Raw genomic sequence first — 26487 nt, 5'->3', positions numbered from 1 at the left:
TAAGAGGAAATGCAATGGGACATAGGGACATTATTCTTCAGGGTCTCTTCAGTTATGAGGACTCTGACCAGGAAGAAGGGCGTGTGAGAAATTAGGGGGGGGAGTAGATTTGAACCAGGAGCACCCCATCTCTGGCCAAGGCTAGCAGAGACCCCTAGGAGGGATGACATGGAGATGGTTGGATAGCACACTGTGGGGACTGTGGAGGCTGGACAGTCAGCAGATGAATTATCTGGGTAGGTGTCTGGAGGTCAATGCTCATCCTGTCCAGGTATGCAATAGTTATTCGAGGGGTATCTCTCTCTATCAAGATCTATTAGTCATGAGGACATACCGAAGAATCTGCATAGCCTCCCACAGAACAGATTCCCCAGTCCTTTCCTGGGAACACGGAATTGCCAATCCTGGATGGAATTCTAGGTAGACCTCCTACCTGTTTCCAGGTTACAATATGTTGAGTCCTGGCTCCATCAACCTGTGGCAAGATGTCAGGCTGGAAATGTTTTCACAATAGGGATCTGGGCTGAAACTGGGTTTTGGGGACAGCCCCAAGGCTAGATTCCATGGTGGTACGTGGAGGTTTAACCTGGGAGGCCACATCCAATCAATAATCTGTGAGCCTGACAACAAGGGTAGGTTCCTGGCCAGGGTGGGTGAATGTAAGCTGAAGAATTACCTGACTTCCCTTCATGAGCTTTTGTGTTGTCCAGCAGGAGAAAACAAAGTCAGGACTTTTGACAGGAGATATCCCAGGGCATGTGTGCCTCGTGGCAGGTTTGAGCTCATGCAGGAGACTTGTGGAAACAGCTTCTAGGTTTATGTATACAATGGAATATTCCTCAGCCATTAGAAACGACAAATACCCACCATTTGCTTCGATGTGGATGGAACTGGGGGTATTATACTGAGTGAAATAAGTCAATCGGAGAAGGACAAACATTATATGGTCTCATTCATTTGGGGACTATAAAAAATAGTGAAAGGGAATAAAGGGGAAAGGAGGAAAAAATGAGTGGGAAATATCAAGGAGGGAGACAGAACATGAGAGACTCCTAACTCATGGAAACGGACTAGGGGTGGTGGAAGGGGAGGTGGGTGGGAGGTGGGGGTGACTGGGTGATGGGCACTGAAGGGGGGCACTTGATGGGATGAGCACTGGGTGTTATTCTATATGTTGGCAAATTGAACACCAATGAAAAATAAATTTATTAAAAAAATGAAACATAGTATAAATATTAAATATTCCAAAAAAAAAAAAAAAAAAAGGAAACAGCTTCTAGGGAGATTGCCTCCTCACATGGGAAATGCATCATCCCATTACCATCTGCTCTAATAGAAGATACTGCAGATGGACCACATCTTACCTCTGCCTCTCCACTTGTTGGTCAGCAACCGCAGTAAAGGCATGGAGATAAGAACAATCCATTGCCCAGTGATATTATTAAAAGTGCTCATTTTAATGGGAAAAGAAACCCAACTGAGTGGTGATAAGGGAACATAAAATACATGAGCCTCCTGTTACCAGAGGGTGAGATGAGAAGGTTTCAATACAGTGTTTTAGTTTCTTTAGAAGAAGCCATTGCAGTTGTTCTTCTGGCAGTGGACAGAGCTAATCCTGTCTTTAAAATTTTTGGTGATAGTGTGTGTGATGCACAACTTGGAAATGTATGGAATCAATACATTGTGTTGCATTAGGGATTTTTCCATTTGGAGACATCTAAGTAAATCAGTTCCATGTGGCGGCTCTAGCAAGTTGGGTCTCACATGCCAGTGATCATACAGAAGCAAAGAATCGAAGGAAAGATGGTACCTGCAGACTCCATAAGCAAGGAAGGGAACTCAGGGAGAGAATGGAATTTTAAGAAATCCCTCACAGAGTAAGAGCATGGGAGTGAAGACACTCTGGTTACAGAGAAGTGAGACAGTAGTGGATAAGGAGAAGCACCACCACCACGAAGGATTCAGACGCTGCCAATTCCTTCCAATGTGGCTGATTTCGCACTTGAAGTGTCCTAGATAATGTCTGGTAGAGCACCTTGCTGTCCTATGCTTCTTAACTGCAAATGAAAAATAATGCCAAACACGTTGGTCTTAGGAATGTGGGAGGGAGCCCAGAACCCAGCAGCATGGCCACTGGGGAGTCTCCTTGAGAATCTCTCTCCCTCTATTTTTCAGCCCCCACTTTCCTGGTACTCTGTGGTTTCTCTCTGGTCTCTCCCTGTCTCAAATAAATAAATAAATAAATAAATAAATAAATAAATAAATAATAAATAAATAAATCTATCTATCTTAAACAAGAAACAAACAATGAAACATGTTTGCATCTTTGCATATATGTTCCCACATCCAAGTCGATTAGATCCGTGGAGCCCAGTGTTAGTATTTCAGGGTGTGGGAAGCACTGAAGTCCTTTGGACTTTGCTACACTGACCTCCTCTCTCATGTACGACTTTCCAAATCAGGGACATTGTCAAGACTTTTTCAACAATGTGGTTTACTTTTGGGGTCTGCCATGCACAGTCTGGGTCCCTGCTCAGTGAGAAGCTCCATCTCACTCTCCAACTGGCACAGATCTATCGCCATAGGTTTCTATCTCAATCAGACTAATGAATAAATAAAATGTCAAATAAAACCCTGATATTTTCTCTACAAAATTCAAAGTGTCACATTATTTTCTAATAACTGTGATATGTGCATGTTATAATCCATTCTGAAAGGAAGTAATTGAAACCTTAAATGCATGCATATTGACCAAAGTTTAAAACACCATGAGAACAATTGCCCAAATAATAAGAATCTGCATAATCATGCAAATTTACCTTTCAACAATGGATTTAGTCAATCTAGCCCCTAAGATATATAATTGTAACAGAGCATCCATTAGTTAACCTCAAAACCCACATTCATTCAGTCGAGAATGTCTTTCTGAGGTGTCAACCAAGGACCAAAATTGGACTGGAAGTGATCTGAAATCCCGTGTCCACCTCTTCTTTGTTAGGAGATTGTCACACAGATGGACAATAGTAAAGTGTTCTGGACAGGTTAGAGTTGCTGGGATATGGAGCAATTCCCTGAGGGAGAAGGGTCCTTGCCAGTCATCTTCTCTTCAGTCAAAGGTGGGGGTGGATTGTGAAGGGACCGTGATGTAATCAATACTATCTAATGAGGCAGGATGCATTTAACTCCTGAAATATAAGCATTCCATTCCTCTTTGCATTTCCAAAAATTATCAAGCATTTCCATATTTATAGGTTGACTTCTCAATATATATTTTGTGCACATAATTTCCTGAAAAGAGGTGTGTTGCCATCCAAGGCTGTAGGTCATCGGCTTACATGGTAGTTTGTCATTTCTCTGTGTGGGTGCCCTGGGTTTTCAAATTGGTGCTGGTTGTATATTACCAAACGCATTGCTACCAAGACTCCACCCATGCTTATTTGGACAAATAGTCTTTCCATATAAAGAGAAGATAAGCAATGGGATGAGGGATGCATGAGGACACGGTCAGACATGCTCACACCGACTCCAGGTCCTCAGCATCATTTCCACACTCAGTGCTGGCTGCTCACTTCTTCTAATCCTTTCACCTGCAACTTGCCCCTTTTTTCCCCAAGGCTGAGGGAGGGGAGGTTTCACCCAATGTGCTTTAAACTGTCCCTGAATGCATCTATTATTAATGTTTGCTATGAACCTAGATATTAAAATCCTCTAACAATGTGTCTATGTACATAATAAACTCAAAATATCTTCCACACAATAGTCGATCTTTCATAGTAACTTACAGTAGACATTAGGCATTTTCTATGTATCAACTCCCCGAGCAACCTTTTAAAATTGATTATTGTCATCTCAAGAATAAATGTATTTTATAATTGAGTGGAGTTAACTATGTAAAACAATAACAAAATACATTTAGAAAAGAAATATTATAGAGAAGAGGCTAGCTGTTAGAAGATAGGGGCCCCCATATCATCTCATCACTGGAACTTAGGTAGATACCTATCAAATCATGATGAATGCCCATGAATCCAAGCTCTCCGGTAAGATAAGAATTGCTGGAATGCTACAAGTAGGAAAGCAACTACTTCCTTTTTTTGAGTTCAATTTGCCAACATATAGTTTAACACCCTGTGCTCATCCCATCAAGTGCCCCTCTCAGTGCCCGACAGTCACCTCAACCCCACTGCCACCTCCCCTTCCACTATCTGTGTCCTCCATTGGGGACCAAGGCTGCCCCTCCCTCCCTGAGGGGACTGGGAAAAGGTCGCGTGGATGGAACTGGCTACAGACATGGAGATGTGATGGGGGTGAGGGTGGGCATTGACAGCCCAGATGGGAGACATTCAGGCCTCGTTCCTGAAACCCAGCCTGTGGGCTGTGTGGATAAATAAAGATGACTTTCCAGCGTCAGTCTGACCTTTCCGTTGTGGAGTCTCACATTTTTCTGCCGGCACGCCCTGGTTCAAGTCCTTCATTTGGGAATCCCTGCATGGCCCAGCGGTTTAGCACTTGCCCTCGGCCCAGGGCGTGATCCTGGAGTCCCAGGGTCTATCCCCATATTGGGCTCCCTCCAGGGAGCCTGCTTCTCCCCCTGCCCATGTCTCTCCCTGTCTCTCTCTGTGTCTCTCATGACTCAATATAGAAAATCTTTCAAAAGTATGTAGTGTTCATCTGAAGTGCATACTTCCCACTGAGTTCTTTATTTCAGTGACTCTAGTTTTCATTCTGGGGTTGGTTTTGTTGTTTGTTTGTTTTGGCATCTGTTCTTCAGTATATTGTACTTTTTAATAGAATTTCAAGGTTTTATTCTATGCCTTTAATTACATGAAAGTGTTAGTGGAGTGTTTGTGTAAATATGCCCTTTTTTATAGCTGTTGACCATCCCTCACATGGATTGTTTGCTCGTGTGTTTTCTAATTTTGGATTGTGAACTCATCTTCAGCAGGGCTCTCCTTGTGACCTGGACCATGGTGGTGGTCCTACAGCATGATAGATTTTGTATCTAACATCTCAGAGGTAACACTGACATAAAACCAGTTTCATTCTTGGCTGTGGATTTCTATATCACACAGTTCACATTTTGGACTCAAAACCAGGGCAAGCGGTAGGCACGGATTTCTCTGATTTTGTTTTAAGATTTTATTTATTTCCCCACGAGAGACACACAGAGAGGCAGTGACACAGGGAGAGGGAGAAGCTGACTCCTTGCAGGGAGGGAGCCCGATGCAGGACTCAATCCCAGGTCCCCAGGATCAACTCCTGATCCACACAGGTGTTGAGCCTCCCAGACATCCCAGGCACAGGATTTTAACATCTCAAGGGAAATTTTTGTTAACTCAGATCCCAGTAAGAGACCTTTCCAATTCTTTGTGATGATAGTTGTTTTGTCCCAGATAAGCAGCAAAACCCAAGCCCCTAGCCAAATTTAATAATCTGCACACCACCCCATCCTAGACTGCCATTAACATCACCTCGAGTGCTTATTATCTCACCTTATTTTTTACAGCTGGACATTTCCTTTTCATTATCTAGGATTGGCTGCACCATAATTTGCCTAAATCCTCATTTTTGTGCATTAAGGTTGTCTCGCATATTTCTCTAACTCTCATAAAAAATATCACCATGAATAGTCTTACAGGTATTGAGAATTATGGGTGTTGTTTTGTATCTTCTTCATTGCATGAAATTGTTTTTTCAGCAGCATTCATCAACATCAGAAAGTCAAATTGTTGGAATCTCTCATACTGGGGATTTTCCTCCCAGGAAAGCAGAATAAAAAGATCTGGCAAGAGAGCATAGACTATGGTAAGAAATTCAATGAAATTATGAATCATAGATTCTGAAGTGGGTGAGGAGAGAAATCAAGATAACAGGAATCAGAATTAATCAGAAGAAAGTAAGAGTCAGTGGTTGTAGGCCCCAGTGAAGTAGGAACAATTCAGTGATTACCATGTAAGTTCAGGAAGTAGTAGTCAGAAAATGCAATGTATGAGACAAGATTTCAGGGGTGGGATAATTCTTGGGTCCTGGAAAAAACCAGGTAGGCCACAAGCAGCTGAAGTCGAATGGATGGGTGAATATTATTGATAAAGAAATCAAAGGAGAAGCCAAAGCATTGAACCTACATGGACACTGTGGATTCAATGGGATCATCTACATGGATAAAGACATCACTCAAGATGAAGGACTGAAGGGGTCCCTGGGTTGCTCAGTGTATTGAGCATCTGCCTTTGCTCCAGATCATGATCCTGGAGTCCTGGTATCTAGCCCCATGTCAGACTCCACAAGTAGTGGGAAATCTGCTTCTACTTCTCCCTGTGCCCCTACCCCAGCTGCTGCTGCTTCTCCTTCTCATTCTTTTCTTCTTCTTCTTCTTCTTCTTCTTCTTCTTCTTCTTCTTCTTCTTCTTCTTCTTCTTCTTCTTCTTCTTCTTTCAGGCGTCTTCGTCTTCTTCTTCTCTCTCTCTCTCTCTCTCCCTAACTTTCTCAAATGAATAAAAAATTTTTTTAAAAATGATGATGGACTCAAGACTAAGACTTTGAGATAAGTGCAAATTATTCACAGAAAATAAAAGGTATCCATATCAGAAGTGTCAGGGAAATGGTGAGTAGCAAAGTTTCTATGGGACAAGAGATTTTCTAATTGGAGGACAGGAAAAGTGGTATGAAGGAGTCAGAAGAAACAAGGAAAATACTCTACATCCCCACCTCAAAGAACTGTAGAGTCTGGGAGGAACGGTCCCTATTTAAGACATATGCAAAGGAAGCAGTATTTTCATGGAAAATCCAGGTTACAGTTAAAGCCAGGAGATTCAAGAAACAGGAAATCAAGAAACCGTCTAAGGAAACAGGAAGTTTTCCAGGCATGCAGCTGGACCACTTAAGGAATGCAATGGATGGTTGGGTGAAGTACGCAAGGATATGGATATTGGGCCAAGGAAGCACAATCAGAATATGATGGGGATAAGAGTACAGGAGAGAATACAGGACCAAAGGGGCCGATGATTTGGGTGATGGTCAAAAAATGCAAGAATAATAAACAGAGAGAACTGCTACATCAGACAAGGGGAAGGGCAAGGACACAAGAGTCTCCTAACTCACCTGACATGCAGTTGGGCATCTCAGGTAGTGAGCCAGGAAGGAAGCCCAAATGTAGGTACTGAGCACTTGGGAGCTGTTGGCCTCAGTCCTATTTCTGGCTACAGGGGAGGGTCAGGCAACACACCAAGGGACCCCAGGAACCAAGAAGAAAGCTACACCGTCAAGTCCTGTTCTAAATCATCCCCACAAGATCCTGTCCAGAAACATGGGAGAGGGTCAGCTGACAGTACTCTGTGCATGCTGTGCACCGTCCCACAGGCCTGCCTGCGACACCCCAAGTTTTGGCTCAAGTGTCAGTCACACCAGTTTGGAACCCACTGCCTGCCTATCTACTTCCCTGTCTGGCCTACAGTATCCTTGCGGGAAAAATAGACATAATATCACTGACCACTCCATGTTCATGGAGGGACCTAAGTGATGCACAAGGGCTTTGGAGAGTGTAGTAAGTTAACCAGCTGGAGGCATGCACGTCCCACTTTGCCCACACCTGCTTCAGATCCATTCTCTTGGTGCGCAGCCCCTGACTGCAGCACAGCCCTTTCACTGATCTTTGCCTAGTAAGGGGCAAAACTACAGGTTATCCCAAGGCCTAGGGACTCCTGTGATATTTCTTCTGTCTGCTATTTCCTGGGGTCAGTCTCCAACCTCGCACCCGGGGCCCTGTCCCTGGCTGGTGAGCCCACTGACACGCCCGGAGGGAGGGGCACACATATTTCATAATGGGCATTGAGCCAGGGGATGATGCGGGGCTGGCGTGGGACATAAAGACTGGGGTAAGTCTGAGCTTATGTCCAGTTACTCATTTGGTCAAGATGAGTAACTAGCCAAACGCCGTTTGGAGAAATGACCAAAAAGCTGCCTCAGATCTCCTGTTCTCGACCCCAGGCTCCACCGACCTACTCTACTCCTTCCTCCTCTGGACCCCGTGCTCCACCTGCCTACTCTATTCCTTCCTCCTCTGGACCCCGCCCTCCACCTATCTACTCTATTCCTCCCTCCTCTCATTGTCCTTCCTCCTCTCGTCGTCCAAAGCCGCTTCCTCTTGTGTCCCTTTACGTCCTCAACACTCCCCAGCGTTTGTCCACCTCTCTCAACTCACAGGCCTACCTGTTTCCCTCCTGTTCCTAGTGCTTTCCTTTCTAGCCGCGCTAACCTACAGGTTTCCCCACGCAATCCTTGCTCTATTCCTTCCAAAAGGTCCAGTCCCCGCTGTTTTTGTCTCGCTCCTGTTCCCTGTTTCCCCACTGTCTACTTTCCTCGTACTCCCCCTCCCAGCCCCTCGTAGACTTGAAAGTCTTATCCTCCCCAACCTTCCAGCCAACTCCAACCAGACCTCCGTGATTCACAAATCCTATCCTGGAGAGATGATTTCCCTGTGAGTGGGCCGGTCCTGATATCATCCGGAATTGCCAGAACAGTTGATCCCCAGGAGCTTGACTTGGTGAAGGTTGGGAACTCAAGACAATGCCAATGAACATTTAGCTCGGAGGGTAAGCCTTTTCCATGATGGCGTTTTCACCCATAACAAGGTTATTGTACTATTCTCTGTATGTTACCTTCATCCTTGGAAATCGCCTTCAGATGCCGGAGATACCTTTAGCAAGATCCTTTTTTCCAGAAAACCTGTTTCTTTCCTCTCTTTCCCAATTAGCCAGCCTGAATGAATTCTACATTTATAACTGGTTTCTCCGTAGAATTTGGTCTGTGACCACAGAGCAAACAGCAAGACCAGGGACACAAGGTAGAGAAGAGTGAGTGGAAAACATCTCATCTGATCTCTACACGGGTGAGTCCTATTGATCTGCCCTGGATGAAAGTGAATGCGAGAATGGGCGACCCCTAAGAACTCACACACAGAGCACAAGACCCCTATTATAGACATACAAGGATTCAAGGTTCCCTGGTCTGGTTCCTCCAAGACTCTATTGTCCTGCACCCTAGGACTTGTAGAAACGTACTAGGGATTTTCTGTTTTGAGAAATGCCTCCGGCAAAAAGGTGCGGGGGCGGGGGGGGGGGCGGCACCTCCCATTATCTTGTCATCAAAGCTCTGAGGGTTGAACCTCTGGATCCCAGAAAAAGGCAGGTACCAAGCCTAGAAGGCAAGGACACATCCATATCCTCTCCAGATGATAGCATCAAATAAACTTATGGTGTATATTATATAATGTTCATCATAATATATTAACAATTAACATAATAATATAATATATATGTATTTATCATATATATTTAAAGTTCTCTTAAACCAAGTACAGATTCAGTGGAATCTCAATCAAAATTGTAACACATATATTTGGAAACTTGATAAGCTGATTATCATTTCCACAGACAGGCAAAAGACCCAAGAATATCCATGACTCCCTTAAGAACTGGTAGGAGTAATTTTCCTGCCAGACACCAAGACTTACCACAAAAATTGTAGTAATTAAGATCGCATAGTATTAGTGCCAGCATAAACAAATAGATAAGTGGCAAGAAGAGTCCAGACCCAGGTTCACACCTATGTGGACACTTGACTGAAGACAAAAGTATCATAACAGAATGATGCAGATGGACTGTGTTTGCAACACATTGGTTCTTGGTCAATTGGATACTTATAGAGAAAAAAATTAAGCTAGATTCCTACGACATAAGCACACTCAAGGATCCACTTCAGGTAAAAATTACATCTAAATGTGAAAGAGCAAAAACAAATTGTGTAGGATCGCTCGGGTCATCAATGGCTATTGAGCACTGGAGACGCACTGTAAGGTATAAAATTTACACTGGATTTTTGGTAGAGTGGTATTTTCTTCACTATAGGTTGGACCCACTGACCAGAGAAGACAGTTGAGCCTGGAGGCTATCTTGTGGAAAGTTTTTCAATTATAAATTTAAAAAGAGTTATTTACAAATGAAATTTTTAAAAATAGACATAAAGCTATGCAGATTTTCTATTTCTTTTCTTTGTTTTCATTTTCTGGTCAGTTCTGGAAATCTACACCTTCACAGAATAATCCATTTCATCGAAATCTTCACATTTCTATTGGTTGCTTTTCCTCCTAGCTATGGGTCACATTTTCCTGCTTCTTCTACTGTCTGCTTTTCTAGTACTTTTCAACCGATGCTGTCCTTTGCGAATGTTCTATTGCTGAGTGCTGGATTTGGCTGTGTTTCTTCAGACGTGCTGGAAATTCTTCCGGGAGGCAGTTTGGCCCCGTGTGGATCCACCTGAAACTTCCAGAGCTTGTTTGGAAGCCGTGTTAGGATAAGGCTAAAGCAACCTCTTCTCTAAGCTAGCGGAGTCCAATTACTGAGATGTAAACTTCTGAGGGCCTCTATCCAACCCTTTCAACTAGGACGCTCTACCCTGTGTGCTCACAACTCCGTCCTGTACACATTCTGGGTGTTGCTGGGCTCACAGCGTTGCCGTCGTCCCTTCACCGAGTTTCTGCCTCTTAGTGCTGCCCAAGACTTCAGGCCTTTCCTTACACATCCCTGACGCTCGCTCTCCCTCCTTCCCCTCTCTCCAATTTTCTGCTCCACAATTTCTCGGCCGCCTCACATGCCTGAACCTCAGTCTGTGTCTCCTCACCCAAGTGCTGTCACCTGCTCATCTTGGCTTCTGCTTTCCTGCATATTTCTCCAAGCAGAAAGCTGGAGCAACTGCAGGGCTCATCTCCTTTGCCTCCCTTTTCACAAGGAGTCATAGTGCAGGGCTACTCGGTACCCAGGGCCTGCATTTAAAAATCTTGTTTTATTTTTCTAAGCTCTATTTGGTGTCTCTGTTCTCCTTATGCGAATAAACACTCCCTCTGTCCGGGAAGCAGATGTAGGGCAGGGGATTGGTGGCAAGATGCTCTCGTACCTAGTATGCAAAAGGCATGTTTGCTGCTGCTGAGCCTAGTGGGTGGGACTTGCTCAGAAGTCTACATATTTAAACATGTCCTTCTTTCAGTTTCTATCCTACATTACAATCAGGTTGTTGTAATCAAAAAACTAAAAACTCATGAATGAATGTGCACTATAGGCACAGACACAGGAAACTTATGTTTCTCTTTTCTCATCTTTAGCCAAAGGAATGCCAAGCACTTAGTATAGCTGGTTAATCTTGGTTCAAAAAGTATACAATCTTGATGGATTCTGATTTTTTTTAAAGATTTTATTCATTTATTCATGATACACACACAGAGGCAGAGACATAGGCAGAAGGAGAAGCAGGCTCCCTGCAGGGAGCTCGATGTAGGACTTGATCCCAGGACCCCGGGATTGCAACCTGAGCCAAAGGCAGACGCCTTAACCACTGAGCCACCCAGGTGTCCCGAATTCTAATATTTTGTGATGTCAGTGGCCACAAACGTAACTGAAGATCTCGCCTACTTTAAATCTTTTCACTATTTTCATCTTCTTAGGTTCTGTCAGCAGCAGCTTTATATCACTGTTTATACAAAAGAGGAAGGTCCTGGCCTACGCTTAATAGCACGTGGTGATTCTATGGAGTCTAACCTTTCTTGCAAGGTTATCTTTCCTTGCACAAATCCATTATGTGCTGGCCTTTCTCAGGCAGCTCTCCACCTCCTAAATAGAACAAACCTAAAGAACCCTGTTGTCTCTGGGCAGGAGGACAAAGCTCCCCCAACCACAGAGAGTTGGTCCAGTCCTAGTTTATAGGAATACTACTATAAGACTGAGCCTGTTGTAGGGTTTTCAATCACCGCCGTTTGAAGGTCTGCCCTCATGCTGGAGTGCCTCCAGGGCGTGGTTCCAGCTGCTGCACAGCAGCTCACCATCATGCAGTGCTTATCTCCTGGGTAGTTAAGACCTTTTGTACGATTGGATAATTTTCATGTGTTTCTTCAGGAAATTTTCATGCATTCCTTGTCAGGTGAATTCCACGAGAGTTGTTTGTTGTTAATGTGGGTGGCATGTTTCTATTACATTTTTCTAGAAGTTGATTTCCCTGTTAGCTGTCTCTGTGCCTGCTTCTAATGGAGAGGTTGGGACAGGATTCAAGAAAAATCTGCAACTTCAGACACTGGCTGAGAAACTAGAGGACGGGGCTGTTTATGTTTTTCTATGCTCCAGTATGTTCAACGCATCATCTGAGTTTAGATGCACACTGATGGCCTGGAAGCTCGCCCCCTACAGTCACTCAGCTGGCGGGTCCTGGGCTGGGCTGGGACCCCATAATAACGTGGGGCTGCAGGGAGAGGAGATGAAACCACAGTGACTCCCACCTCCCTTCAGAGTCCCTCGGAGCCCCAGGCCTGTGTCGGGGGAGGGCGGCCGGACCCCTGGGCGCGGGCCAAAGAATGGCCAGTTTCACAGGAGACTACGACGGTCTCGCTAGTTCTCCCCGAGCTAAGAGTGCGGCTCCTGAGCACAATGATGCTTCCTCTCGACTCGGGCTTTGTAAGATAGTGAAGACTTCAAAGGCTCATGTTTGAGCCTTGCTAGAAAAGGCACCCAGCTGTGGCTCACCAGAAGCAACAGAGGTGCTTCTCTAGCTCAGCTGCGGTGTGAGCCAGGGTGCTTGTTTTCTGAATCATGTTCAGGTCTATGTAATGACGTCAGCAGAAGAAAGCTCACAGTCCTAACTGAGATGATCTCCAGGCAGCCAGCCAACATTTACCAAACACCTCTATCTTTCCGTACTAAGGCCAGGTCCTGGCAACGGAGAGATGGACCAGATATATTTCTTGCTCAGAAGTGACCTTTCAGGGATCCCTGGGTGGCGCAGCGGTTTAGCGCCTGCCTTTGGCCCAGGGCGCGATCCTGGAGACCCGGGATCAAATCCCACGTCAGGCTCCCGGTGCATGGAGCCTGCTTCTCCCTCTGCCTGTGTCTCTGCCTCTCTCTCTCTCTCTCTGTGTGTGGACTATCATAATAAATGAAGAAAAAAAAAAAGACTGAGGTACAGGGCAAGCCACTCTGGTGGGCTTCTTTAAAAAAAAAAAAAAAAAAGAATAGAAGTGACTTTCATGTAAAGAAAACAATTTAGCAAAGTGTTCTGGGAACTATAGATGTGGAGTAGACCATGCCTCAGAGAAAAACTTGGGCGAGGAGCTACAGGGTCCAGACGGGTTTTACAAGATTACACGTGGGCTCATTATAAATCGGTTTTCCCAGACAGACACAGGGGAAAGAGCCGTGCAGGCTAAGGACAAGGAGCAGCAAGAATTAAAACAAGGAGCCACTCAGTAGGTAGCGGGGTTCAGGAAACTGCCCAGGTGTCTGTACAGCTGTCTGGACAGATGTGTTCACGACTGTGTCTCACACGACACACGTCCTGGACTGTGCTGTGTCTTGAATGAACGAACACATAGATGAATAGATGCAATATTGAGTGTGAGAGAGCATGGGCTCTGCAGTCAAAGTGTAATATAGGAAGTATCTAGAGTAGTCAAATTCCTCGAGAAAGGAAAATGGTCCTTGCCAGAGGACACAGAGCGCAGGGGGCCATGGGAAGTCGTTCCGTGGGGATGAAACAATTCTGGAAATTAGTTTCACACGAGGCAAATATGCTTAAAATTCCTGAATCACATCCTCAGAAATGTTTCCAATGGTAAATCTTATGTGAACTTTACCACAATGACATTTTCTAAAATCAAAAACTGTGAAGTCCCCATGTTACATTCATTAGGTTCTTGAGTCTCTATTATCCCACCTGTAATCAGGGACAGAGAAACTTTTTCAGATTTTTTTTTTATTTTAAAATATTTTTTTTTCAATTTTTATTTATTTATGATAGTCACAGAGAGAGAGAGAGAGGCAGAGACATAGGCCGAGGGAGAAGCAGGCTCCATGCACGGGAGCCCGATGTGGGATTCGATCCCGGGTCTCCAGGATCGCGCCCTGGGCCAAAGGCAGGCGCCAAACCGCTGCGCCACCCAGTTATCCCTTTTTTCAGATTTGAAACCTCGTCCGTTTCCCGAGCTAGACGGGGAGAGTTTTGATCCAGGCAAGGGCTTGATATGGGACAGGTCTCTGACTCCTCCCCAAATCTCTTTTAGCCAATGACTGTCGAAGGGGCGGTGCAATCAGGTCCCTAACCTGCTGGGCCTGCCGCCAGAGGGTCCCGTCCAGGCTGCTGCAGGAGCAGCCCCAGGAACCAGGCCGGACCTCGAGAAGCCGAGGGAAGGGGAGTCGCGGGCTTCAGGCTTCAGAAAGAAGCGAGGCAGGGGAAATCCCTTCTGGAAGGAGGGGTTGAGGAGGTAGCTCCACGTGCCCGGTGGCTGCTATCCTCGGTTTTACCACTCTGGATTGTGAGGTCCTCGCGAGCTGAGCTCCTAGTTACCCCCGGATAATGCTCAGCAGGTGTCTGGCCGAGGGTGAGTCTTCAAGAGGGCGGGACATTAACGCTGTGATGTGAAGCTCTGCCGGTGTTTTTCTACAGTTCACACAATCACCAGAAAGCCCGTGTCTTGGCACCAGAACCTGGAGGAACCTGCAGACGGTAAGTCCCGTGGTTTGGGAACAACACTGAGGTACAGCACAGACAGGCAGCTGGCTGGAGAGACCTTTCAGGGTAGTGTTACCTTGGGCAACACTCTGAGCCTCAGAAAGCTGGACTCACACTCACGAAGCTCACAGGACCGTCAAGCATAGGGCCGTCCCATTAACTGTCAAGGCCAGAAAAATCCTCCTAATGGCCTTCCCAGGGCATTCATATATTCAGTTATCAAACGTGGAGCTGTTCCCAGCAGAGGTCCTGAAGTCATTTTAACGGACTTCCAAGCCTGGTTCTACCACTCGTTAACCATGTGACTTTGAGCCAGTAATTTTAAATGTCTCTGAACCTACCTTCACATAGTGGTGAGGTTAGACAACATCACGTAAGTAACTCAGGACCTAGAAAGTATTGTCTTGCCGATCTGGAAATGCGACTGTTTTTCATTAATACCATGTGATGGTCCCTCAGATGGGGCCGGGAGTGGAGACCTCATACCGTGCCGATGGAGACAGACAAGTAGGTAAGGAGTAAAATGGGAATGGCAACAACAGAACACACGCATGCCCCTGGTCAGACAGTGTGGACTTCTGGGAAGGCTTCCTGGAGGTGGAGGTGGAGAAGCTCAGGATCAAAGACCAGGAGGACATTCTGAGTTCTATGGAAAGACAGAGGAATGAGAGATGCCAGCATGGCCCAAGATATGGCGGTAGTTTGGCCTGGCTGGAGTATACAGGTGCACGGGGCAGTGCTCAGAAACAATGGAAGAGAGGTCTTCGGTGGAGAGCACCATCCTTCCCGGCGGGCTATCCTCCCTCCCTCCTTGGAGTAGAATTTGATGCAGGAAAGATACGAGGTCGATATAGGAGCACGGGGGGTAGGCAGGTGGGGTGGGCAGGAGGAGGGAGGACTCCATAGCAGAGTGGAGACAGACAAGTGAAAAGAGCAGTAGAGCGTCGGTAGAGGAAGTGAGGATGCTATCTGTCCTGGAGAGGCGAGCCCAGCTCGAGGAAGGGAGAGGAGGTGGGGCCTTGCAGCACTAAGATGAACAGGCAGCGAGGGACCTGAACGCTAGCCAGGATTGCCATGCTAACGGCTTATCCTAAGGATGCGCTCAGCCGGGTGCCATGTCCTTCGTTCTCAGCCATCTCGCTGTAGGTGGATATTGGCCCCAATTTACAGTTGAGCAAAGTGAGGCCTGGAGAAGTTAGACCACCTAGTTAGGCTAGTAATGGAAGGGCCAGGAAGGGCTGACTATGAAGCCCAGGTTCCTGCCGTTGTCAGGCTGCCGCCCTCCAAGTGAGACTTGGTAGGGGGGAAGCTGAAAACGAAAACTGAAACCTGTGCAAGTCCTCAAGCTAGGGAGTGACAGGCACGTGTGGGCTTGGCAGCCCCAGCTCTTGCAGGAGGGAGGATGTGGCCTCTTACAACCCTCCCCCGCACTCCGTCATGGCCACATTGGCCCCGCTTGCTCCTGCCTCAGCGCCTGGCTCTGCTCCCGTCCGTGCTCTCTGTCTGCCCCGCTGAGGCCGGCTGGCTTGGCATCGGGAGAGGCCCCTCCCCTCGCTGTCCCGTTCTAGAGTTGCCCAGCCCTGCCTGTACCTCACCGTCGGGTTCGCTTGTCCCCTTGTGTAGCATGTCCTCTGTCCCCCCAGCAGACCACCAGCTCCAGGAGAGCAGGTACCGTGCCTGCCCACATCTGCTCTACTTGCGTGGGGTCCAGGAGAGTGCCTGGCACAGAGATTGTGCTCAACAGATATGTGTTGCGAGATGAGGGTTGCAGGCCCTTGGCAGGCCCCGAGGCCAGCTGCTGAGGCCGGGCCGAAGGACCCAGGAATTCTGGCCCCAAAGCCTGCTTCCCTCAAGACTCATGCCTCTTCTCCTAGCCAGGTTCCTAAATCTTATCCACCAGGCCGCTCAGGGGCCACGGAAGAGATACCCAGACACGCAAACAGAAAGCCCAGAAATTGGACGGGACTCTGAGGCCTAGGTAAGCATGGCTCCTTGCCTTGGGGAGGCCCAGGGGCAACAGAGGCTGTGGCTAAGAGAATGGTATAGGAGGCCAGACCGCCTGGCTTTGACCCCTGGCTACCACTTACTAGCTGTGTGACCTTGGGGGAGTCATCGAAGGTCTTTAGTGCTTGTGGTTCCGCAGTGGAGCAAAAATGGAGATATTACAGCATGAGGCCGTGTGTTCACGGTGCCCAGAGCAGGCCTAACCCACAGCAAAACACACCCCCTTTGATTGGAGAGGCTCCAGGAGCGGTGAGGAGCCCGGGAAATGCAATCGTCAGCAGTCTCTCCCGAGATGACATAGGGCTTCTGGTGCTAAGACATTTCCGAGAACTTCCTGCCACGCTTGTCTCTTGTGTTGCTCCCGTCTTTCGTCACACGGAAGTTTTCCGTTTTGAAGTCATCAGATGTGCCGGTGTTTTCTTTTCTTTTTTTTTTTTTTTGTGCCGGTCTTTTCCATCCCGGGGTCTGGGCGCTGTGCCTTGCTTAGGAAAGCCTGCAATATCCAGAGGAGCAACACGACTGGCTTTCCTTTTGGGCTTTTCCTCAAGTTGTCGTGTCTTTTGAACACGTGGCTTTTAGGCCATCCGTGCCTTTTGCCCCTGAGGTGAAGCTGGAGACGCTGATGCTCAGCTGGCTCAGAACTTCCTTCCCTCCCTCCAAGGCACCGAGTTCTGGCGCCCCCCGTCTCCTGGGGCTTACTGCTCCTCAGCCTCCTCCTGACGCCCAGCCTCTACTCCTCGGGGAGGTCCTGCTCATCCTTCAGGAGCAGCCAGGAGTCCTGCTTATAAGGTCCCGTTAAGGAACGTGCGCCCCGTGCTCTCCACCCTGCAGATTAGGGCACCTTGCCCGTGTTCCTCTGGAGCATTGCATGCCTCCTGTCCCCCACCATTCAGCCGGATTCCATTACCAATGGAACATGGTGGCTCTGGAGCCAGAGAGCTTGAGTTCAGATCCCAGCTACCGCACTTTGGGGCTGTGGGGCCTGAGGAGGAATGGAAAGCAGAGCTCATAGCGCAGCCACTGAGCAGTCCCGGGCTCGTCCCGGCCCCTTGGTTTGACCCAGTTGTCTTCCTCTGCTGTGGGTGCACCCTTCCCAAGGACGGCCCACATCCTTAGCTCTTGCCTTTCTACCTTTGTACCGTGTGGTCCGGCCTTCCTCCCGTTTTCTACAGCTCCTGCTAGGGCATGTGTCTCTGCCACAGGGCAGCTGCAGGGGGATTGGGGTAAATAGCTCAGTTCTAATGAAGGGAGGGAGGGAGGGAGGGAGGGGGTTTGAAGGGGAGGCAAGAGAAAGGAAGGGTGGAGGAAGAAGGGAGGGAAGGAAGGGAGGAGGGAGGCACGGAAGGAAGGAGGGAGAGAAGGAGGAGGAAGGGCGTAGGAAACAGCTGTTCATTTACTCTAGCTTCTATTTGCCTGTGGGCCTGCACCCCGGGGAGGGCAGACTGGGAGACCAGAGGGTCCAGCAGGGAAGCCCCACCCCCACAAGGGTTGCTGAGCCTGAGAGAACTCCATCAGCCCCAGTGGAACTTTGGGCTCCGTCCCCCCCAGCCCAGAGCTGACCTCGCCCGGGACATGCAGACAAACCCAGTCACAAAGTGGGGACACTGGGAAAGCCACACTCAAATACCTCCAACTTCTGCCCTCTTGGTAAATTTGAGGAAAATGTATCCTTTCAGGCAATTGTGAAGGTTAATCTTACAACTTCTCTAAGTCGTATGTGTCAGCGGTGCTGTTGCTTCTCTGTGTAACCACGTCAACCACGTCCATTCTTTCATCCCAGGAGTGTGTGCTGAGCCCCTGGGGTGCGCTGGCCCAGGCCCCACGGACTCTGAACCCAGGTTGCCCTCCCTCCCCGGGGGTTGCCTTCTGATGCCCACCATCTCCTCTCTGGGTCAGCCCGGAATGTGACGAGCGCAGGCTGAACCGTGTCAGGGTGCACAGCGACATGCGCCCCACAAGGCTAAAGCGTGGAGCTGGCGAGAAGATGATCGCCTCGCGTCGTATTCAGCGCCCACCTCGGTCTCATCCCTGAAACCCAGCGTGTGGGCTGTGTGGATAAATAAAGATGACTTTCCAGCGTCAGTCTGACCTTTCCGTTGTGGAGCCTCACATTTTTCTGCCGGCACGCCCTGGTTCAAGTCCTTCATCTTGGGAATCCCTGCGTGGCCCAGCGGTTTAGCACCTGCCTTCGGCCCAGGGCGTGATCCTGGAGTCCCAGAGTCGAACCTCAATGGAGCCTGCTTCTCCCCCTGCCTCTGTCTCTCCCTGTCTCTCTCTGTGTCTCTCATGACTCAATATAGAAAATATTTCAAAGTACATAGTGTCCATCTGAAGTGCATACTTCCCACTGAGTTCTTTATTTCAGTGACTCTATTTTTCATTCTGGGGTTGGCTTTGTTGTTTGTTTGTTTTGGCATCTGTTCTGCAGTATCTTGTACTTTTTAATAGAATTTCAATTTCTTGTTCTATGTCTTTAATTACATGAAAGTGAAAAAAAAATAATTACATGAAAGTGTTGGTGTAGTGTTTGTGTAAATATGCCCTTTTTTATAGCTGTTGACCGTCCCTCACATGGATTGTCTGCTCGGTGTTTTCTAATTTTGGATTGTGAACTCATCTTCAGCAGGGCTTTCCTTGTGACCTGGACCATGGTGATGGTCCTACAGCATGATAGATTTTGTATCTAACATCTCAGAGGTAACACTGACCTAAAACCAATTTCATTCTTGGCTGTGGATTTCTATATCACACAGTTCACATTTTGGTCTCAAAACTGGGGCAAGCAGTAGGCACAGGATTTCTTTGATTTTGTTTTAAGATTTTACTTCCCCACGAGAGACACAGAGAAAGGCAGTGACACAGGGAGAAGGAGAAGCAGACTCCTTGCAGGGAGCCCGATGCGGGACTCAATCCCAGGTCCCCAGGATCAACCCCTGATCCAAAAGTAGATGCACAGGTGTTGAGCCACCCAGGCATCCCAGGCACAGGATTTTAACATCTCAAGGGAAATTTTTAACTCAGATCCCAGTCAGAGACCTTTCCAATTCTTTGTGATGATAGTTGTTTTGTCCCAGATAAGCAGCAAAACCCAAGCCCCTAGCCAAATTTAATAATCTGCACACCACCCCATCCTAGACTGCCATTAACATCACCTCGAGTGCTTATTATCTCACCTTATTTTTTACAGCTGGACATTTCCTTTTCATTATCTAGGATTGGCTGCACCATAATTTGCCGAATCCTAATTTTTGTGCATTAAGATTGTCTCGCATATTTCTCTAACTCTCATAAAAAATATCACCACGAATAGTCTTACAGGTATTGAGAATTATGGGTATTGTTTGTATCTTCCTGTTGTATGAAATTATTTTTTCAGCAGCATTCATCAACATCAGAAAGTCAAATTGTTGGAATCTTTCATACTGGAGACTTTCCACCCAAGAAAGCAGAATAAAAAGATCTGGCAAGAGAGCATAGACTATGGTAAGAAATTCAATGAAATTATGAATCATAGATTCTGAAGTGGGTGAGGAGAGAAATCAAGATAACAGGAATCAGAATTAATCAGAAGAAAGTAAGAGTCAGTGGTTGTAGGCCCCAGTGAAGTAGGAACAATTCAGTGATTACCACGTAAGTTCAGGAAGTAGTAGTCAGAAAATGCAATGTAGGAGTACATGATTTCAGGGGTGGGATAATTCTTGGGTCCTGGAAAAGACCAGGTATGGCCACAAGCAGCTGAAGTCGAATGGATGGGTGGATATTATTGATAAAGAAATCAAAGGAGAAGCCAAAGCATTGAACCTACATGGACACTGTGGATTCAATGGGATCATCTACATGGACACTGACGTCACTCAAGACGAAGGACTGAAGGGGTCCCTGGGTTGCTCAGTGTATTGAGCATCTGCCTTTGCTCCAGATCATGATCCTGGAGTCCTGGTATCTAGCCCCATGTCAGACTCCACAAGTAGTGGGAAATCTGCTTCTACTTCTCCCTCTGCCCCTACCCCAGCTGCGCTTCTTTTCTTCTTCTTCTTCTTCTCTTCTTCTTTTCTTCTTCTTCTTCTCTTCTTCTCCTTTCTTATATTATTATATATTATTATCCTCCTCCTCCCTCCTCTTCCTCTTCTTCTGTTCTTCTTTTCTTCTTCTCTTCTTCTTTCTTCTTTTCTTCTTCTCTCTCTCTCTCTCTCTCTCTCTCTCTCTCCTCTCTCTCTCTGGCTAACTTTCTCTAATAAATAAAAATTTTTTTTAAAACGATTATGGACTCAAGACTAAGACTTTGAGACAAGCGCAAATTATTCAGAGAAAAATGAAAAGGTATCCATATCATAAGTGTCAGGGAAATGGTGAGTAGCAAAGTTTCTATGGGAGAAGAGATTCTCTTGCCTGAATTCTTCAGAAGACTTGTGGGGTTTTCCTGCCTTTCCCCATGCCCCACTGTAAGATTCTACATGGAGCAGCCATCTCAATCCACTTAAACAAAAGTAAGATCCTCTTACTCTTCTGAAATCATTTGAAGGCTCGCCCAGCTCAGTCACTGTAAAAGCCAAAATGAGGATGGTGGTCAAAAGGCCTATGTGATCTGTCTGCCCTTCCTGGTTCTTTTATCACAACCTCTATGTCTGCCTTCCTGACCATCTGCGTCTTCCTTTACTGTTTCTCAGAAACCCATACAAGTTCCCACCCTTAGACTCATTCTAGCTCGTTCCCTTGCCTAGAAAATTCTTTGTCTAGAATTTCTCTTAGAAAGCCTTCTCTTGCTTTCTATACCCAGAGGTAACCTGTTCATGAAGGCCTACATTGATCATTTATTCAAACAGTAAATCCCATCTCCGTGGCACACCTCATTTCCGTTGTCCTGCTCCATTTTTTCGTTGCTACACGTCTCTTTCTAAAACGCAATATGATGCTTTGTATTTGTTGCTAATTACTGGCTTCCCACTCTAGGAGCTTCACCAGAGCAGGAACTTTTGTATCTTTCCGTCTCTGCTCTACCCAACAAGGTGAAGACAGTGCTTTACATAAGATAATAGCTTATTGAATAATTGAACAAAGTATGAGATGTGGGTGGTATGGCCATAGACTTTCAGAATAAAAATCAAAGTCCAAAGGTTATGATCAGGGTCCTACATATTCTGGCCCCGGAACGCTCTCTAAACTGCACCTCAATGGAGTCCATTCAAGTCATGCTCCTCCTTCATGGGCCCTCTGAGACCCAGTTATCTCTGCTGCAGGACAGTTATCTCACTTTGTAACTCTCTGTAATTCATTCATGTGATTTTTTTTCTTTCAAGATTTGATTTGAACTCAAGTTAATTACCAATTAGTGTAGTATTAGTTTCATGGGTAGAATTTAGTGATTTGTCACTTGCATAGAACACCCAGAGTGTTCATTACATGACGTGCCCTTCTTAATGCCCTCACTCATTTACCCCACCCCCCTCCGCACCTCCCCTGAGCAACTCTCAGTTTGTTCCCCAGAGTTAAGAGTCTCTTGCAGTGTGCCTTCCTGTCTGATTTCTTGATCAATGTCTGTCTCTGCACCATAAGCTTCAGGAGACTGGGTTCCTTGTTTGGTTTTGTTAATAATCATTTTCCCTGTACCAACCATATTTCTGGCTCAATAAAAATGTGAATGAATCATGGATGGATGGATGGATGGATGGATGGTGGATGGATGGATGGATGAATAAACAAAAGTAATGAGTAAGTTTTTTATCCTTCAGATTCAAAGAATAGTATTAAATCAAAGTATAGTTTAAGGAGGGTGACTGGGTCCAATTGAGGCCATTCAGACACGTGACTCTGATGCTATAACTTAAGGATACATTTTTTTCTTTTTTTGTTTAATAGTAAATTCACTTTTTATTGGTGTTCAATTTACCAACATACAGAATAACACCCAGTGCTCATCCCTTCAAGGGCCCCCCTCAGTGCCCATCACCCATTCACCCCCACCCCCCCCTCCCTCCTCCCCTTCCACCACCCCTAGTTCGTTTCCCAGAGTTAGGAGTCTTTATGTTCTGTCTCCCTTTCTGATATTTCCCACACATCTTCTCCCTTCCCTTATATTCCCTTTCCCTTTCACTATTTTTATATTCCCCAAATGAATGAGAACATACAATGTTTGTCCTTCTCCGATTGACTTCACTCTCAGCATACCCTCCAGTTCCATCCACGTTGAAGCAAATGGTGGGTATTTGTCATTTCTAATGGCTGAGTAATATTCCATTGTATACATAACCACATCTTCTTTATCCATTCATCTTTCATGGACACCGAGGCTCCTTCCACAGTTTGGCTATTGGACATTGCTGCTAAAACATCGGGGTGCAGGTGTCCCGCGTTTCATTGCATCTGATCTTTGGGGTAAATCCCCAACTGCAATTGCTGGGTCGTAGGGCAGATCTATTTTTAACTCTTTGAGGAACCTCCACACAGTTTTCCAGAGTGGCTGCACCAGTTCACATTCCCACCAACAGTGTAAGAGGGTTCCCTTTTCTCCGCATCCTCTCCAACATTTGTGGTTTCCTGCCTGTTTTTTTCCCCATTCTCACTGGTGTGAGGTGGTATCTCATTGTGGTTTTGATTTGTATTTCCCTGATGGCAAGTGATGCAGAGCATTTTCTCATGTGCGTTGGCCATGTCTATGTCTTCCTCTGTGAGATTTCTCTTCATGTCTTTTGCCCATTTCATGATTGGATTGTTTGTTTCTTTGGTGTTGAGTTTAAGAAGTTCTTTATAGATCTTGGAAACTAGCCCTTTATCTGATAGTCATTTGCAAATATCTTCTCCCATTCTGTAGGTTTGTCTTTAGTTTTGTTGACTGTATCCTTTGCTGTGCAAAAGCTTCTTATCTTGATGAAGTCCCAATAGTTCATTTTTGCTTTTGTTTCTTTTGCCTTCGTGGATGTATCTTGCAAGAAGTTACTGTGGCCGAGTTCAAAAAGGGTGTTGCCTGTGTTCTCCTCTAGGATTTTGATGGAATCTTGTCTCACATTTAGATCTTTCATCCATTTTGAGTTTATCTTTGTGTATGGTGAGAGAGTGGTCTAGTTTCATTCTTCTGCATGTGGATGTCCAATTTTCCCAGCACCATTATTGAAGAGACTGTCTTTCTTCCAATGGATAGTCTTTCCTCCTTTATCGAATATTAGTTGACCATAAAGTTCAGGGTCCACTTCTGGATTCTCTATTCTGTTCCATGATCTATGTGTCTGTTTTTGTGCCAGTACCACACTGTCTTGATGACCACAGCTTTGTAGTACAACCTGAAATCTGGCATTGTGATGCCCCCAGATATGGTTTTCTTTTTTAAAATTCCCTGGCTATTCGGGGTCTTTTCTGATTCCACACAAATCTTAAAATAATTTGTTCTAACTCTCTGAAGAAAGTCCATGGTATTTTGATAGGGATTGCATTAAACGTGTAATTGCCCTGGGTAACATTGACATTTTCACAATATTAATTCTGCCAATCCATGAGCATGGAATATTTTTCCATCTCTTTGTGTCTTCCTCAATTTCTTTCAGAAGTGTTCTATAGTTTTGAGGGTATAGATCCTTTACCTCTTTGGTTAGGTTTATTCCTAGGTATCTTATGCTTTTGGGTGCAATTGTAAATGGGATTGACTCCTTAATTTCTCTTTCTTCAGTCTCATTGTTAGTTAAAAAGCCACTGATTTCTGGGCATTGATTTTGTATCCTGCCACACTGCCAATTGCTGTATGAGTTCTAGCAATCTTGGGGTGGAGGCTTTTGGGTTTTCTATGTAGAGTATCATGTCATCGGAAGAGGGAGAGTTTGACTTCTTCTTTGCCAATTTGAATGCCTTTAATGTCTTTTTGTTGTCTGATTGCTGAGGCTAGGACTTCCAGTACTATGTTGAATAGCAGTGGTGAGAGTGGACATCCCTGTCTTGTTCCTGATCTTAGGGGAAAGGCTCCCAGTGCTTCCCCATTGAGAATGATATTTGCTGTGGGTTTTCAGATGGCTTTTAAGATGTCGAGGAATGTTCCCTCTATCCCTACACTCTGAAGAGTTTTGATCAGGAATGGATGCTGTATTTTGTCAAAGCTTTCTCTGCATCTCTGAGAGGATCATATGGTTCTTGGTTTTTCTCTTGCTGATATGATGAATCACATTGATTGTTTTACGTGTTGAACCAGCCTTGTGTCCCGGGATAAATCCTACTTGGTCATGGTGAATAATTTTTAATGTATGTTGGATCCTATTGGCTAGTACTTGTTGAGAATTTTTGCATCCATGTTCATCAGGGATATTGGTCTAATTCTCCTTTTTGGTGGGGTCTTTGTCTGGTTTTGGAATTAAGGTGTGCTGGCCTCATAGAACGAATTTGGAAGTACTCCATCTCTTTCTATCTTTCCAACAACTTTAGAGAGGTATGATTTCTTTAAACGTTTGATAATTCCCCTGGGAAGCCATCTGGCCCTGGACTTTTGTCTTGGGAGGTTTTTGATGACTGCTTCAATTTCCTCCCTGGTTATTGGCCTGTTCAGGTTTTCTATTTCTTCTGTTCCAGTTTTGGTAGTTTGTGGCTTTCCAGAATGGTCCATTTCTTATAGATTGCCTAATTTATTGGCGTATAGCTCATAATATTTTTTAAAATCGTTTGATTTCCTTGGTGTTGGTAGTGATCTCTCCTTTCTCATTCATTTTATTAATTTGAGTCTTTTCTCTCTTCTTTTTAATAAGCTGGCTATGGTTTATCTATCTTATTAATTCTTTCAAAGAACCAACTCCTGGTTTTGTTGATCTGTTCCACAGTTTTCTGGTCTCGATTTCGTTGAGTTCTGCTCGAATCTTTATTAACTCTCCTTCTTCTCTGGGTGTAGGATCTATTTGCTGTTTTTTCTCTAGCTCCTTTAGGTAAGGTTAGCTTTTGTATTTGAGTTCTTTCCAGTTTTTGATGGATGCTTGTATTGTGATGTATTTCCCTCCCAGACTGCTTTTGCTGCATCCCAATTTTGAATGGTTGTATCTTCATTCTCATTAGTTTCCATGAATCTTTTAATTCTTCCTTAATTTCCTGGTTGACCCTTTCACTTTTAGCAGGATGGTCTTAACCTCCACGTGTTTGAATCCTTCCAAACTTCTTGTGATTTAGTTCTAATTTCAAGGCATTATGGTCTGAGAATATGCAGGGGATGATCCCAATCTTTTGGTATCGGTTAGACCTGATTTGTGACCCAGATGTGGTCTCTTCTGGAGAAAGTTCCATGTGCACTTGAGAAGAATGTGTATTCAGTTGAGTTTGGATGTAAAGTTCTGTAGATATCTGTGAAATCCATCTGGTCCAGTGTATCATTTAAAGCTCCTTGTTTCTTTGGAGATGTGCTTAGAAGACCTATCGAGTATAGAAAGTGCTACATTGAAGTCACAAGTATAAGTGTATATTATCTAAGTATTCTTACTTTGTTATTAATTGATTAATATATTTGGCAGCTCCCACATTCGGGGCATATATATTGAGATTGTTAAGTCCTCTTGTTGGATAGATCCTTTAAGTATGATATAGTGTCCTCTTCCTCACTCACTACAGTCTTTGGGGTAAATTTAGTTTCTCTGATATAAGGATGGCTACCCCTGCTTTCTTTTGAGGACCATTTGAATGGTAATGGTTCTCCAACCTTTTATTTTCAGGCTGTAGGTGTCCTTCTGTCTAAAATGAGTCTCTTGTAGACAGCAAATAGATGGGTCCTGCTTTTTTATCCAGTCCTGCTTTTTACCCTGAGCCTTTGATGGGGTCATCAAGCCCATTCACGTTCAGAGTTACTCTTGAAAGATAGGAGTTCAGTGTCATCATGATACTATTCAGTCCCTGTTTTTGTGGATTGTTCCATTGGACTTCTCTTAAAGAGAAATTTTGTGAGTCTCCCTTAAAATTTCTTGCAGAGCTGGTTTGGTAGTCACATATT

At 45.5% G+C, this 26487-nt stretch overlaps 1 long non-coding RNA gene across 2 annotated transcripts; it reads left to right on the top strand.

Moving 5' to 3' along the window:
• The first annotated feature begins 8187 nt into the window (after positions 1 to 8187).
• On the top strand, positions 8188 to 18488 carry LOC119878433. 2 transcript variants are annotated; one of them, XR_005386865.1, is made up of 7 exons: positions 8188 to 8590; positions 8795 to 8886; positions 14095 to 14295; positions 14399 to 14537; positions 15003 to 15054; positions 16418 to 16521; positions 18328 to 18488. It is a non-coding gene; the product is annotated as an uncharacterized LOC119878433 (long non-coding RNA). The 2 variants fall into 2 exon arrangements; XR_005386866.1 differs by lacking the exon at positions 14095 to 14295.
• Positions 18489 to 26487: the final 7999 nt, after the last annotated feature.

Source organism: Canis lupus, unplaced genomic scaffold, assembly GCF_011100685.1.
Source record: "Canis lupus familiaris isolate Mischka breed German Shepherd unplaced genomic scaffold, alternate assembly UU_Cfam_GSD_1.0 chrUn_S1611H1802, whole genome shotgun sequence".
NCBI classification, from domain to species: Eukaryota; Metazoa; Chordata; class Mammalia; order Carnivora; family Canidae; genus Canis; species Canis lupus.
This window is presented reverse-complemented; position numbering and strand designations above follow the sequence as displayed.